Below are 14224 nucleotides of genomic sequence, written 5' to 3'. Positions count from 1 at the left end.
CTTACCCCACCTACTGGGAATGGCATTTATCCAGCTATCCTTCCTGTCTTACCTAATGGGGGAGAAACTAAGAAACAGCTGTGAAAGTCACAGCTCAGGGACAAGGTTCCACTAAATAACTGATATTTAATCATAGGATTATAGAATGCTTTCCCTCTCCCCCACCTTAGCACCACATCAACAGGGCTCCAGGATAGTCACAGTGGATTATAGTTAAAAGAACTTAAAAATATAGATTCTATTTAAGGAGGATGCAAAACCAAGAACATTAGAGGAATTTAAAGCCTCTGAAACCTACAGTTCATGCATTCCCAGAGCTCAGTATATTAATTTTCTAAGGCTACTGAAATTACCACAGACTGGGTGGCTTAAACAAAAGAAATTTATTGTCTCACAGTTCTGCAGGCAGAAGTCAAAAACCAAGGTGTTGAGACAGTTGGTTTCTTTTGAGGGCTGTGAAGGAAAGTCTGTTTCATGCCTCTCTTCTAGCTTCTGGTGGCCTAAGTCACTCTTTGCCTTGCACATAGTGTTCCCTTGTGTCTTCACATAGCCTTCCCTGTATGTGTCTCTGTATCTTCACATGGTGTTCTTTTTACAAGGACACCGGTCATTGGATTAGAGGCCCACCCATCTCTGGTATTACCCAATCATAACTAATTACATCTGCAATGACTCTATTTCCCAAAGAGGTCACATTCCTAGGTATTAGGAATTACTAGGAGTTAGGACTTCAACATATGAATTTTGGGAGGGGGCACAATTCAACCCATAATACAGACTAATAAAGGGAAAAAACATAAATGGATAATATCAGAAATGAAAGAGAGGGCATTACTACTTACCCCACTGACATTAAAAAAGATAAAAGAGAAATACCACAAACAACCCTATGATCACAAATTTGGTATCTTTGATGAAATAGACCAATTCCTTGCAATATACAAATTATTAAAATTCACACAAGGAGAAATAGATAATATGAATAGGCCTATATTTTTAAGATATCAAATCAATAATTAACAACCTTCCAAAAAAGAAAGGACATGCCTAGATGGTTTCACAGGTGATTTCTACCAGACATTTAAAAAGTAAACAATACCAGTTGTGTATAATCTTTTCCAGAAAACAGAAGCTGAGGGAACACATCCTGACTCACTCTGTGAGGTTAGCAATTCCCTAATACCAAAACTAGACTAAGACAAAAGAAAGGAAAATTACAAACTAATATCTTTCATGAACACAGACGCAAAAAATCCTCAAAAAGGTATTAGCAAATAAAATCCAACAATCTTTAAAAAGAATTATACATCACAACCAAGTAAGATATATTTCAGTTATGGAAGGTTGTTTCAACATTTGAAGATTAATGCAATCCACCACATCAGTGGGCTAGAGAAAAAATAATAATACGATCCTGTCAATTGAGTAAAGGTAATTGGCAAAATCCAACACCTATTCATAATAAAAACTCTCAGCAAACTAGGAGTAGTGGAGAAATTTCTCTGCATGATAAAGAACATCTACAAAAAACCTAGAGCTAATACCCCACTTAATGGTAAGAAACCGGATGCTTTTCCTCTAAGATCAAGAACAAGGCAAAGATGTCCTTACCACTCCTATCTCAAACTGCATGGAAGTACTAGCTAGTGAATTTAGACAAAAAATTAAATCAATGGTATACAGATTGGGTAAAAAGAAATAAAACTGTTGAGACTATTAAAACTAATAAGACGTTATTGCAGTAATGCAGACAAGAGATAATGGTGACCCGGATTAACATGGTGGTGGAGATGGAGAGAAGATGGATTTAAGAGGTAGGAAGTAGAAGTGACAGAGCTTGGAGATGGATTAAATGTTCATGATGAAGGAGAGGGAAACATCAAGGATGACTTCTAGCATTTGCTGTGTATAACAAGGTTGGTGGTGGGCCATTTATAGAGCTGAAAGAGGACACTGAAAGAGTAAGTTCGGAAGGAAAAATCATGAGTTAGGTTTTGGTTAAATAGAGATTGAGATACCTTAGAGATCTTTAAGAAGTGAAGAAATATATATTTTTTACATGTGTTCCTGGAGCTCAGAAGAAAGTACTGGGCCAGAAATTAGGGTTTGTGAATCATCTGGATATAGGTGGTAATTTAAGTCACAGCTATAAAGAATTTCCTAGGAAGAGATTAAAGAGTGAGAAGAGGGTCAAAGACTGAGCTATGATATTCAATGGCCAAGAAGAGGAGGATGAGCACTGAAAGAAACAGAGGAGTGTCTAGAGAAGTGGGGGGGAGGAGCCAAGAGTAGTGAGTGTTTCAGGAAGGAGGTGTTGGTCAAGGGTGTTGACTACTGTTGAGACACTACAAAGAATACTGAAAAAAGTCCATGTTTAGTAATCTGGAGGTCATTAGTGATTTTACAGAGAGCTGTTTTAATGGAGTGATGGGGGCACATACCAGACTGGAGTGAGTTTAAGCCTGAGCAGGAGGTATGAAAATTGTAATAACAAATATAGAAATTAAGAAGCTTGACTGTGAAGTGAGAGATAGAGATAGGAGTATATGTTGTCAGAAGTGAGGATGTAGAGGATGTGGGTTTGAGCGAAGAATTCTTATTGTTAGTTTGGATATCAGACACGAGTATATTTTAAAGCTGGTGGAACACATTCCACTGATAGGAAAGACTGAATATACAGAAGAGAAGAAAAGGATAATGGATGGTGTAAAGTTCTTGAGTAGGTAACAGGGGGTAGATGCCAAAGCAGAGGTAAAGAGGTTAGTTCCCTCTATGATAATTAGAGAAATGCAGACCAGGATGGAAGCACAAGGGAGGTGTGTTATTTTTTATTTTAGAAAAATGAAGGAGTTTCTATCTGGTGACTTCTGTTTTCTCTGCAAAGTAGGGACTTTGTCTCATTTATCTTGACTGGTGTGTACGCAAAAGACAACAAGCAGCACACTTATAAATTCTGTTTTCTAGGCACACAGCTGTTTAGTTTTGTGGGTTATGGATTTTATTTTTGGTGTGCTATTGCATACTGTAGTTATATTATCTCTTTAGGGTCTTGACAGTTTCTAAAAGACCTGAAATCTTTCTATAAGGATAAAAATTATAGAAATTACAACTAAAGGTGATTTTCTCTTTTTGACTTTTTTTAAATGGTTGCATCATATTCCAACTCATACATGTATTATAATCATTTGAACATTAAATTATTTTAAATACTACTGTAGTAAATATTCTTATACATGTGTCTTTGTCCCTCATCATTTCTTAAACATGGATTACTGGGTTAAAGAGTCTAAACATTTTTAAATCTCCTAGTGCATATTAGGAGATTTGCCCTCCAGAAAGATATTCTGTTCATTTAGTCAAACCCAAACGGCAAAACATAATAGAATGATAAGTACGGTAATTTAAAAACAGATTACTGTTCAAAATACACAGATTTTATACTTTAATCTAACACTTTCTACTTTGGAACCATAGGTGGCACTAAAAGATCAGGCAATGGAACCGCTTCCAGAATCCCAGGTTGGAAGGGATTTTGAATGGACATCTCAGCCATAGACAAGCTATAAACAATTCTAGAAAAATAATCCTTCCTGTTATTAACTTATCTATAAATCAACTTGGCTGAACATTCTAATCTTATACTTTTAGTATTAACTGTCATATTTGAGACTGTGTAACAGTGCAAGACCTATTTGCATTTATCTTCTCTTCTAGACTGTGGAGTATACTTCACCATGCCATTTGCTAACTATTTGTAAAAATACCAATTGTTTTATGCAGAAGCTTTCATTCTTCTGCTTCTATAACTTTTGTTTTTTCCAATAAGAAAACATATAGTCATGAGTCAGAAAAGCAAAGAGTTCTCGCATGATCTGATCATAAAGATAAACATTGTAACAATCTGGATGTGAGTTTATGTGACATACTTAATTTGCTAAGCTGTATGGTGCCTTTCTAAGTTTGCAGTGTGAAAATTGTATTTAAACAAATTATATACGAATGGCAAACTGATGCGTCCTACTAGAGATGGTTTTGCACGCCCCCACTGTCCACTGTTTACACTGTTAGTGGGAGTTGTTCATGTGACTTCTTACCTAGCACTTCTACATTTCAACAGGCCAGTGACTGAGAAGCAAACAGGCTTGCAGACGGCCTGATTTTCTTAGAAGACCAAATGGTCCCTGCTGATCCAGATGAAACGTATATACATTAAATACTGCTTGCCTTGACTTAGCTTGAAATGAAAATCTGGGAGTTGGCTTTCCCTCTGTAACCCCCTTCAGCAATGACAGTAGAAAATGTTTTCATCACCCCCAATTTATGGTTGGGAGATAGGAAGGGGAGAGAAGCGATGGGAAACATATATCTTAGTGCCTTTACAAAGATATGCCACAAAACGCTAACCTTACTATTCGTCGCTCACAATAAAAATGCATCAGATGCAGAGGACATGAGAATTGAGTCTACTCATTAAAACTAGTTTACACTAGTTTAAACAAGTACCCACTACTTCAGAGAACTTTCAGAGCCACTTTAAACACAGACACACAGACACACAGACACAGACACAGACACACACACACACACACACCGTGCCTTCTTGTTTTTATATAAATAAAAGTTCCACTAACAACACTCTGGGAGCAGCTTGGTATCAGAGATATGAGTTGAAATTCTGGGTACCCAATTCTAGAAATGTCAGGACCATTACCTTATCTTTATCTCTCTGTCAGATAAAGAAGTTTGGAAATGGAAACATTGCCTGAATATATATAAAAATGTATATAGATGTTTCTAGATATAAATAAATATATTTATATGTACATATGTGTATATATTATATACACACATATTGAGGGATACATACTCCTTTTGATTATAGGTTGTTGATTCTGCTTTTAAAAAAATTCTCCAGTTTTTTCTACTTTTTATCTGTAAAGGAGAAGCCACCTGAACACTGAACAAATTAAATAGTCTATGTTCTACTGCTATTTAACTCCAGTTAAATTGTCTTAGCGCTTAGAGGCATTAGCTGGGGACATTGTAAGTAAACAAATGGCCTCATGAAGCCTTCCGTATAATTTCACAAAGCAGTCTTTGCTGGACTGGGCCAGGAGGTAGCTAGAGGTGACACAGACATTTGCTCATTAGTTGATGACACTGGAGAGATGACCCAACTTCTCTGAACCTCATTTTCTTCATCTATAAAGTAGGGATAGTGCTTTATATAATTATTCTGAGAGACAGGGAGAATATATTTTAAATGCCCGGCAGAGGTTGGTATATATTGCACAATACATTGAACAATAAATTAAGGGAATCCATGAAAGGCCTCTGCCTCAGGTTAGTCTTTTGTGTTCCAAAGCAACGTGTTTCAGTTCAATTTCAATTCAGTTCAATTCAATTCAATGACATAGACTCTTAGCCATAAGAAGCAAGACGCCAAATATGTAATATCTTTCACTCACCGTTCTGACTAACCTGGAAGTTGCCATGGTAACAGACAGCTCTGTCTGTTTTTGGTGATGAGGCTCTTTCACTCCAGGTTTCACCCTTCTTCTTTCTTTTACAACCCAGCTGGAGAAGCAGGCAGGCCATTACAGTCAAATCTACATATTTTGATAAAGAAAGTTCTAGGTTTCATCAATAGAATTTTGTTTTAAATATCTTGTTTCCAGGCTATGAATCTTGATGTCCTTCCATCTTGGCCACAGTTCTTCTCAAGTGGCCAGAATCACACAGTTAGTCCAAAATCCTCTATTTGGGGATCCCTGGGTCATGCTCAGAGCCACTCCCCATTACAAATGTCACCTGTCCACACTCTCTGATTTTTACCTTTCAGGGATCCAGCTTGGGGGAAGGGAGAAAGGAAATTAAAGGCAGAAGGACATGAAATGCAACAAGGAGAAATGAAAGCAGAAAAAAAGAAGCAACATCAGGAGGAAAGGGACAAGGAAAATGAAAAGAAAGAAGAAAGAGTGTAAATGAAGAGGACAGAACACTGTCGAACAAATGGAATTTCAGGCAGATGTGTGATTAAAATGTTAGGTTCTCCTTATTAAATGTTTTTGCCTTTTTAAAATTGTAAACATATATCAAGCAGTACACATTTTCGTAAAGTGAAAAAGAAAAAATGCAAGCCTTTCTACCCACTACTCTTTTCTTCTTTCCAGGGGTTGCTACCATTGACACTTCAGTATATTTCTTACTGAATATTTTCTTTTTTAAAAAAATTAATTAACTAATTTGTTTGTTTTTATTTTTGGCTGTTTTGGACCTTCGTTGCTGTGTGTGGGCTCTCTCCAGTTGCGGTGAGTAGGGGCTGCTCTTCGTTGCAGTGCGTGGGCTTCGCATTGTCGTGGCTTCTCTTGTTGTGGAGCATGGGCTCTAGGCGCACGGGTTTCAGTAGTTGTGGTAGGTGGGCTCAGTAGTTGTGGCTCGCAGGCTCTAGAGCACAGGCTCAGTAGTTGTGCCTCACGGGCTTAGTTGCTCCGTGGCATGTGGGGTCCTCCCAGACCAGGGATCGAACCCATGTACCCTGCATTGGCAGGTGGATTCTTAACCACAGCGCCACCAGGGAAGCCCTGAATATTTTCTTTATATAAAATTTTTTATCTACATAAGGAATCATACCATAAAACTGACCTGTGACATATTGTTTTGCAGCTAATAATATGTGCAGAATTTTCCCTCATGTTATTATCGCTTACTTTTTAATAGTTACATAGTGCCCTAACTCAATGTAACTAGTATTTAACTGATACTCTGTGGATTGGTGTTTAGGCTGGTTTCTTCTTCCCTTCCTTTAAACATATAACTTGAAAAAGAAAAAAATTCAAAAATAATGACTGGAAAAATTGTGGACAGTTCACTGACATCACAGTACACTGTGTGTAATTACTTATTGGTGCTTACACTAAGTAGTACTGCATAAAAATCATAAGAGTAGGGCTTCCCTGGTGGCGCAGTGGTTGAGGATCTGCCTGCCAATGCAGGGGACACGGGTTCGAGCCCTGGTCTGGGAAGATCCCACATGCCGCGGAGCAACTACGCCCGTGAGCCACAATTACTGAGCCTGCGCGTCTGGAGCCTGTGCTCCGCAACAAGAGAGGCCGCGATATTGAGAGGCCCGCGCACCGTGATGAAGAGTGGCCCCCACTTGCCGTAACTAGAGAAAGCCCTCGCACAGAAACGAAGACCCAACACAGCCATAAATGAATGAATAAATAAATAAATGAATAAATAAAAATTTAAAAAAAAAAAAATCATAAGAGTACAAGTGAGGTGCCATGCTGAGTTCTTAGATGAGAAAACAAACCCTTTATGACTAGCTCCTCTTTCAGTTATTTTAGCAAAGGCAGCAGCTTGGTTAAAAAAATCTCTTGCATTCCTATACACTAATGATGAAAAATCTGAAAGAGAAATTATGGAAACACTCCCATTTACCATTGCAACAAAAAGAATAAAATACCTAGGAATAAACCTACCTAGGGAGACAAAAGACCTGTATGCAGAAAACTATAAGACACTGATGAAAGAAATTAAAGATGATACCAACAGATGGAGAGATATACCATGTTCTTGGATTGGAAGAATCAACATTGTGAAAATGACTTTACTACCCAAAGCAATCTACAGATTCAATGCAATCCCTATCAAACTACCAATGGCATTTTTTACGGAGCTAGAACAAATCATCTTAAAATTTGTATGGAGACACAAAAGACCCCGAATAGCCAAAGCAGTCTTGAGGGAAAAAAACGGAGCTGGAGGAATCAGACTCCCTGACTTCAGACTATACTACAAAGCTACAGTAATCAAGACAATATGGTACTGGCACAAAAACAGAAATATAGACCAATGGAACAGGATAGAAAGCCCAGAGATAAACCCACGCACATATGGTCACCTTATCTTTGATAAAGGAGGCAAGCATATACAGTGGAGAAAAGACAGCCTCTTCAATAAGTGGTGCTGGGAAAACTGGACAGCTACATGTAAAAGAATGGAATTAGAACACTCCCTAACACCATACACAAAAATAAACTCAAAATGGATTAGAGACCTAAATATAAGACCAGACACTATTAAACTCTTAGAGGAAAACATAGGAAGAACACTCTTTGACATAAATCACAGCAAGATGTTTTTTGATCCACCTCCTAGAGTAATGGAAATAAAAACAAAAATAAACAAATGGGACCTAATGAAACTTCAAAGCTTTTGCACAGCAAAGGAAACCATAAACAAGACAAAAAGACAACCTTCAGAATGGGAGAAAATATTTGCAAATGAATCAACGGACAAAGGATTAATCTCCACAATATATAAACAGCTCATTCAGCTCAATATTAAAGAAACAAACACCCCAATCCAAAAATGGGCAGAAGACCTAGACATTTCTCCAAAGAAGACATACAGACGGCCACGAAGCACATGAAAAGATGCTCAACATCACTAATTATTAGAGAATTGCAAATCAAAACTACAATGAGGTATCACCTCACACCAGTTAGAATGGGCATCATCAGAAAATCTACAAACAACAAATGCTGGAGAGGGTGTGGAGAAAAGGGAACCCTCTTGCACTGTTGGTGGGAATGTAAATTGATACAGCCACTATGGAGAACAATATGGAGGTTCCTTAAAAAACTAAAAATAGAATTACCATATGACCCAGCAATCCCACTACTGGGCATATACCCAGAGAAAACCGTAATTCAAAAAGACACATGCACCCAAATGTTCATTGCAGCACTATTTACAATAGCCAGGTCATGGAAGCAACCTAAATGCCCATCAACAGACGAATGGATAAAGAAGTTGTGGTACATATATACAATGGAATATTACTCAGCCATAAAAAGGAACGAAATTGAGTCATTTTTTGAGACGTGGATGGATATAGAGACTGTCATACAGAGTGAAGTAAGTCAGAAAGAGAAAAACAAATATCGTATATTAACGCATGTATGTGGAACCTAGAAAAATGGTACAGATGAGCTGGTTTGCAGGGCAGAAGTTGAGACACAGATGTAGAGAACGGACATATGGACACCAAGGGGGGAAAACTGCGGTGGGGTGGGGATGGTGGTGTGCTGAATTGGGCGATTGGGATTGACATGTATACACTGATGTGTGTAAAATTGATGCCTAATAAGAAACTGCAGTATAAAAAAACAAACAAACAAAACAACTAATACTAAACTTTCATTGGGTTATTTGTATGGAAATATGTTAATATAAATGTTTTAGACATTACATGAAATTTCTAAAAATCTTATATGTTCTGGTATAATGTTATAAGTCATAATCCTAGTTATTACTTTAAAATGTATATCTCAGAAATAACTAATTTTCTTGTCAACTGCATTATTATGAACTTTCATCAAATCTTTAACCGTGGTCGTTTTTAAGTCTTTTGTCATTTACAGACAGTTCTGGGTGTACTCTGATGCTTTTGCAAATATGTTCCTATAAAAGGGTTTCATCTTCAAGAAATTCATGGAAAAGACTCTGACAAGTACAGGTTTCTGGTAACTGACTGTACTGCTGAACTGAATGAATAAGCATTTTCAGAACTCTAATGAAAAACTGATGAACTCATAAAAATGCTAACAAAAGATCAAGATGAAAAAAAAATTAATTACATGGGACTGAGTGAACTGATGAGGATGAGTATAATTTTTGTGACTTTCTGTCTGAATTAAAAAAAAAAAATCCCACAAGGACTCAGAGGCAAAGAATATACAAATCAATTTTCACTGCAAAGTAAAGGAGCTGTTACAGTGGAGGATTACTGGACTGAATGTCAATATTATGACATAGTATGAGTGTGTTCCATGTTTGGTAATTGCAATCATTGTTGCTTTTGTTGTGGTCATCCATGTACAATGCTTGGTGTCAGTCTATTGATCTCTTGTAAAAATAAAATACAGTGTGTGTGTGAAAAAAAAAACCCCACACTTTGACTAAGCAAAACAAAAACATAAGTAAATAATACACAGAAAGAATCAGGACAATGTTACAGCAGAGAGTACAAACAGAGAATATATGAAATGCCAGTAAATTTGAACATTTATGTAAAGTGGACAATTTCCTAGCTCCTAAAGTTTACCAAAACTGACACAAGAGGAAGTATATAGCTGGCGTTCTTTCACAAGTAAAGGAATTAAGTCAATAGTTTACAATCTTTCACCACGAAAATACCAGACCCACCCAGAACGTTTGGGTGGGGAATTCTATCAAACTTCTATTAAACAGATAACATCAGTATTAATAAAGAAAAACTTCTAGAGAGTAGCAAAGGAAGAATGCTCCTTTATTCATCTTAGGAAGTCTATACAATCCTAATACTGAAAATAGATTAGGACTGTAAGGAAAAAGAAATTTACAGGTCAAATTTACTTGTAAATATAAAAGCAAACATTTTAAGCTATGATATTAGCTACCCAGGTTCACTAGAGGAAGAAAAAGCATGAGCAAGTTAGGCCATCCAATGAATCAAAAGGTAGTTTAATGTCAAGGATATATATCAATAGATTGAAATCACCACATTTTATTTCTTTCATCTGTCTCTTTAAAAAATTGATAAGTACTTCTATTGATCTCTCTTGTACTAGGCACTGTCCTAAGTCATTTACATATTTACTCCTTTAAACCTTCTATTATCCCTGGGGGAAGGTTCTATTTTGCTTCCATTTCTTAGCTAAGACTCTAACCCCCAGGAAAGTAAAGCAACATTTGCAAGTTTTTGTGGACCGTCAGTGATGGGACCAGTCCAGGAACATCCAAAGTCTGTGCTTGGAAACAGTGCCCCATGTTGACACTCACATTACAGATGAAAGGAAAGGAACCATGCACTTACCATACAGATGAAATCTCACATTACAGGTTAAAGGAAAGGAACCATGCACTTACATTATAGGTTAATACCCACATAACAGGTTAAAGGAAAAAGAAACATGTGCTTCTCTCAAAAGTTGTAAAGAGAGCATATCTATTTCTAAATATATTTCCCAATTTCTTTTGCTTGTTTTCTGACCTTTGTAGTGCATTTTGCCATGAGGAAAATTTTAATTCTTACATAATTAAATGTAAAAAAAAAAAAAAATTTGACCTTTCAATATGTCTGCTAAGCAGATATAGATTTTGTAGTAATTAATAAAATGATAAGTCATGGAATTTAAGGAAATTAAAGAGCTTTTTTGGTCATCCCTCTCACATTACAGATTAGACAACCAGGACTGGGCAAAAAAAGTGTTTGGTTTTGTATGGATATACACACTAGTATTTTTTAATAACATTTAACATTTCTACATTTATAACCTAATAACTAAAAAAGTTATTTTATTTATTTAAAATTATTTCAAGAGCTTCCCCAAGATGGCAGAATAGGAAGACCCTAAATTACCTCCTCTCACAGGTACACCAAAATTACAACTACTTACAGAGCAACTATCTATGAGAACAACATGAATACTGGCAGAAACTATTTTCCACAACTAAACAACTAAAGATATAAAGAAGGAGTCACAACAAGAGGAGTAGGAGGGGCAGAGATGGGATATAGTCAGGACTCACATCCTCAGGTAAGTGACCCACAACAGGAGGAATATCACAATCACAAAGGTCCTCCCCAAGGAGTGGGGGTCCCAGCCTTACATTGGGTTCCCCATCCCAGGGGTCCTGAACTGGGAAGACGAGCTCCCAGAATGTCTGGTTTTGAAAAACAGTGGGACTTATGTTCGGGAGAGCTGAGGGCTGTAGGAAACAAAGACTCCATTCTTAAAGGGCACGCACAAAATCTCACAGGCTCTGAGTCCTAGCACAGCAGCAGTAGTTTGAAAGTAGCCTGGGTCAGATCCACATGTTGATCCTGGAGAAACTTCCAGAGAGGCAGGAAGTTAGTAGGACTCCTGTGGGGGACAGAATCACCAGTAGCAGCCATTTTTGAGAGCTCGTTCTACTGTGATGACACCTGCAATGGCAAGCACCATTTTGGAATCCTCCCTCTATCTTATAGGCGCTGGGGACTTGCCCCACTCACCAGCTGCCCGAAGTAGCTGCATGCTATCCGGCTGCACAGCAAAATGCACCGAAAGCCTACCCTGTCCTCCAGTGGGCCCACAGCCACGGCACAAGGCAGGACCTCACAGACCACCGGGCCAGGGACCAGCCCTGCCCCCAGCGTGCCCACAGTAGTTGTCTCTGTCACACTGAGGAGCCCATGCAGCCCACATAGGGGGCACGGCACTCCTAGAGCATATAGCTCTGGTGACCAGAGGGGAGTGTGCTGCTGGGCCCCATAGGATGTCTCTTACAAAAGACCACTTCTCCAAGATCAGGAAATGTAACTGAACTACCTAATACATATAAATGAACACAGAGAATTAGGCAAAATGAGAAGACAAATGAGTATGTTCCAAATGAAGAAGCAAAATAAAACCCCAGAAGAATAACTGAGAGAAGTGGAGATAAGCAAACTATCCGACAAAGAGTTCAAGGTAATGATCATAAAGATGCTCAATGAACTTGGGAGGAGACTGGATGAACACACTGAGAATTTTAACAAGAAAAAAATAAAAAACAAACAAAACCTAAAAGCAATCAACTGTAGATTAGGTGATACAGAGAAGTGGATCAGTCTACTGGAAGACTTATAGATAGTGGAAATCACCCAAGTTGAACAAAAAAAAAAAAAAAAGAAAAAAGAATTTTAAAAAATGAGGACAGTTTAAGAGACCTCTAGAATAACATCAAGCATTATAGGAGTTTCAGAAGGAGAAGAGAGAGAAAAGGGGGCAGAGAACTTATTTGAAGTGATAGTAGCTGAAAACTTCCCTAACCTGGGAAAAGAAACAGGCATCCAAGTCCAGGAAGCAAGGAAAAATGGCTCCCAAAGTTATCAAGTGCCCTGAGGGTCAATCTCAAAGGACTGGAAGACTACTGGAAACAGTAATTTATTTGCCTCCTATCCCTGGTGTCTTCATTAAATATACAAAGCATAGGTAATGCAATTCATTACAATTCAAAAACCATTTATTGTCTGTGTTCTAAAGTGCATATAATGGGATGGATGCCATATGGGACACTCCGAAGAGCTGGCTGTCATGAGGGCATGGTCTCTGAAGTCCCCACCTCTTCAGACAACTGGTTTTTGTAGAACTTAAGCAACTGACTGCTCTGAAGCTTCAGAAAGCCTCTGCCAACAACCTAAAGTGGAATTCTGCTGCAGGAACCATCTGCCAGTTTATGCCCCATTGTGTGGTGAGCAATAGAGCTCTCATCTTCCCTAGGAGCATATTCAAACGAGAAAGTTCTCAGACACAAACAAAAACCAAATAAATATAGTCAGCCCTCCATATCTGTGGGTTCTGCATCCATGGATTCAACAGCCATAGATTGAAAACACCCGAAAAAAAATTCTAGAAAGTTCCCCAAAGCAAAACTTGAATTTGCCGTGTAGGCAACTATTTACATAGCACTAACATTGTGTTTACAACTATTTACATAGCATTTACATTGTGTTAGGTATTATGAGTAATCTAAAGATGATTTAAAGTATAGGGGACAATTGTGTAGGTTATGTACAAGTACATTTTATATAAGGGACTTGAGCAATCTTTTAATATCCTGAGTATTTGTTCCTTAATCTGTAAAGCAGGCATGCTTGTTCTAGCCCACAAGGTTCTTGTGAAGATCAGTGGGGGTAGTGGATGTAAAAGTATTTGTAAACTTCAAGGTTAACACAGTAATTCCAGTAAAAAGTGTACCTGGTAGATGAGAAGGAAGGAGAGTACCAGTGTTAAATCTAAGTGCTGTGTCTGATCTCTGTCTACTCATGAGAAAGGAATCTCTGCTTTCTTACTGCCTTATGAAACTAAAACATACACATTCATATGTATATGAACATGAACTTTAGAGGAATATGTAAGAATGACAGAGAAGTTCACAGGGGTGCATAGAAGCAGAAGCATACAGAAGCAGAAAATTAAAACTTTCTAAAAATAAGTTAAATCTTTAATAACATAGTAAAATAGCTACCTATATGCCATGTACTATGCTATCATTCAATTTTATTAAACAGAACCTTATAAGGTGCATGATCTTATAAAACTGAGGGATCACATAAATCGTCTTAGAGTGTATTTTGCAGTTTATTTTAACTGAAATTGTCTTATTAATATGGAAGCTCACAAATGTCAAAAAAACAAGGAAAACT

The sequence above is a fragment of the Eschrichtius robustus genome, chromosome 8 (assembly GCF_028021215.1).
Source record: "Eschrichtius robustus isolate mEscRob2 chromosome 8, mEscRob2.pri, whole genome shotgun sequence".
In the NCBI taxonomy this organism is placed as follows: Eukaryota; Metazoa; Chordata; class Mammalia; order Artiodactyla; family Eschrichtiidae; genus Eschrichtius; species Eschrichtius robustus.
This window is presented reverse-complemented; position numbering follows the sequence as displayed.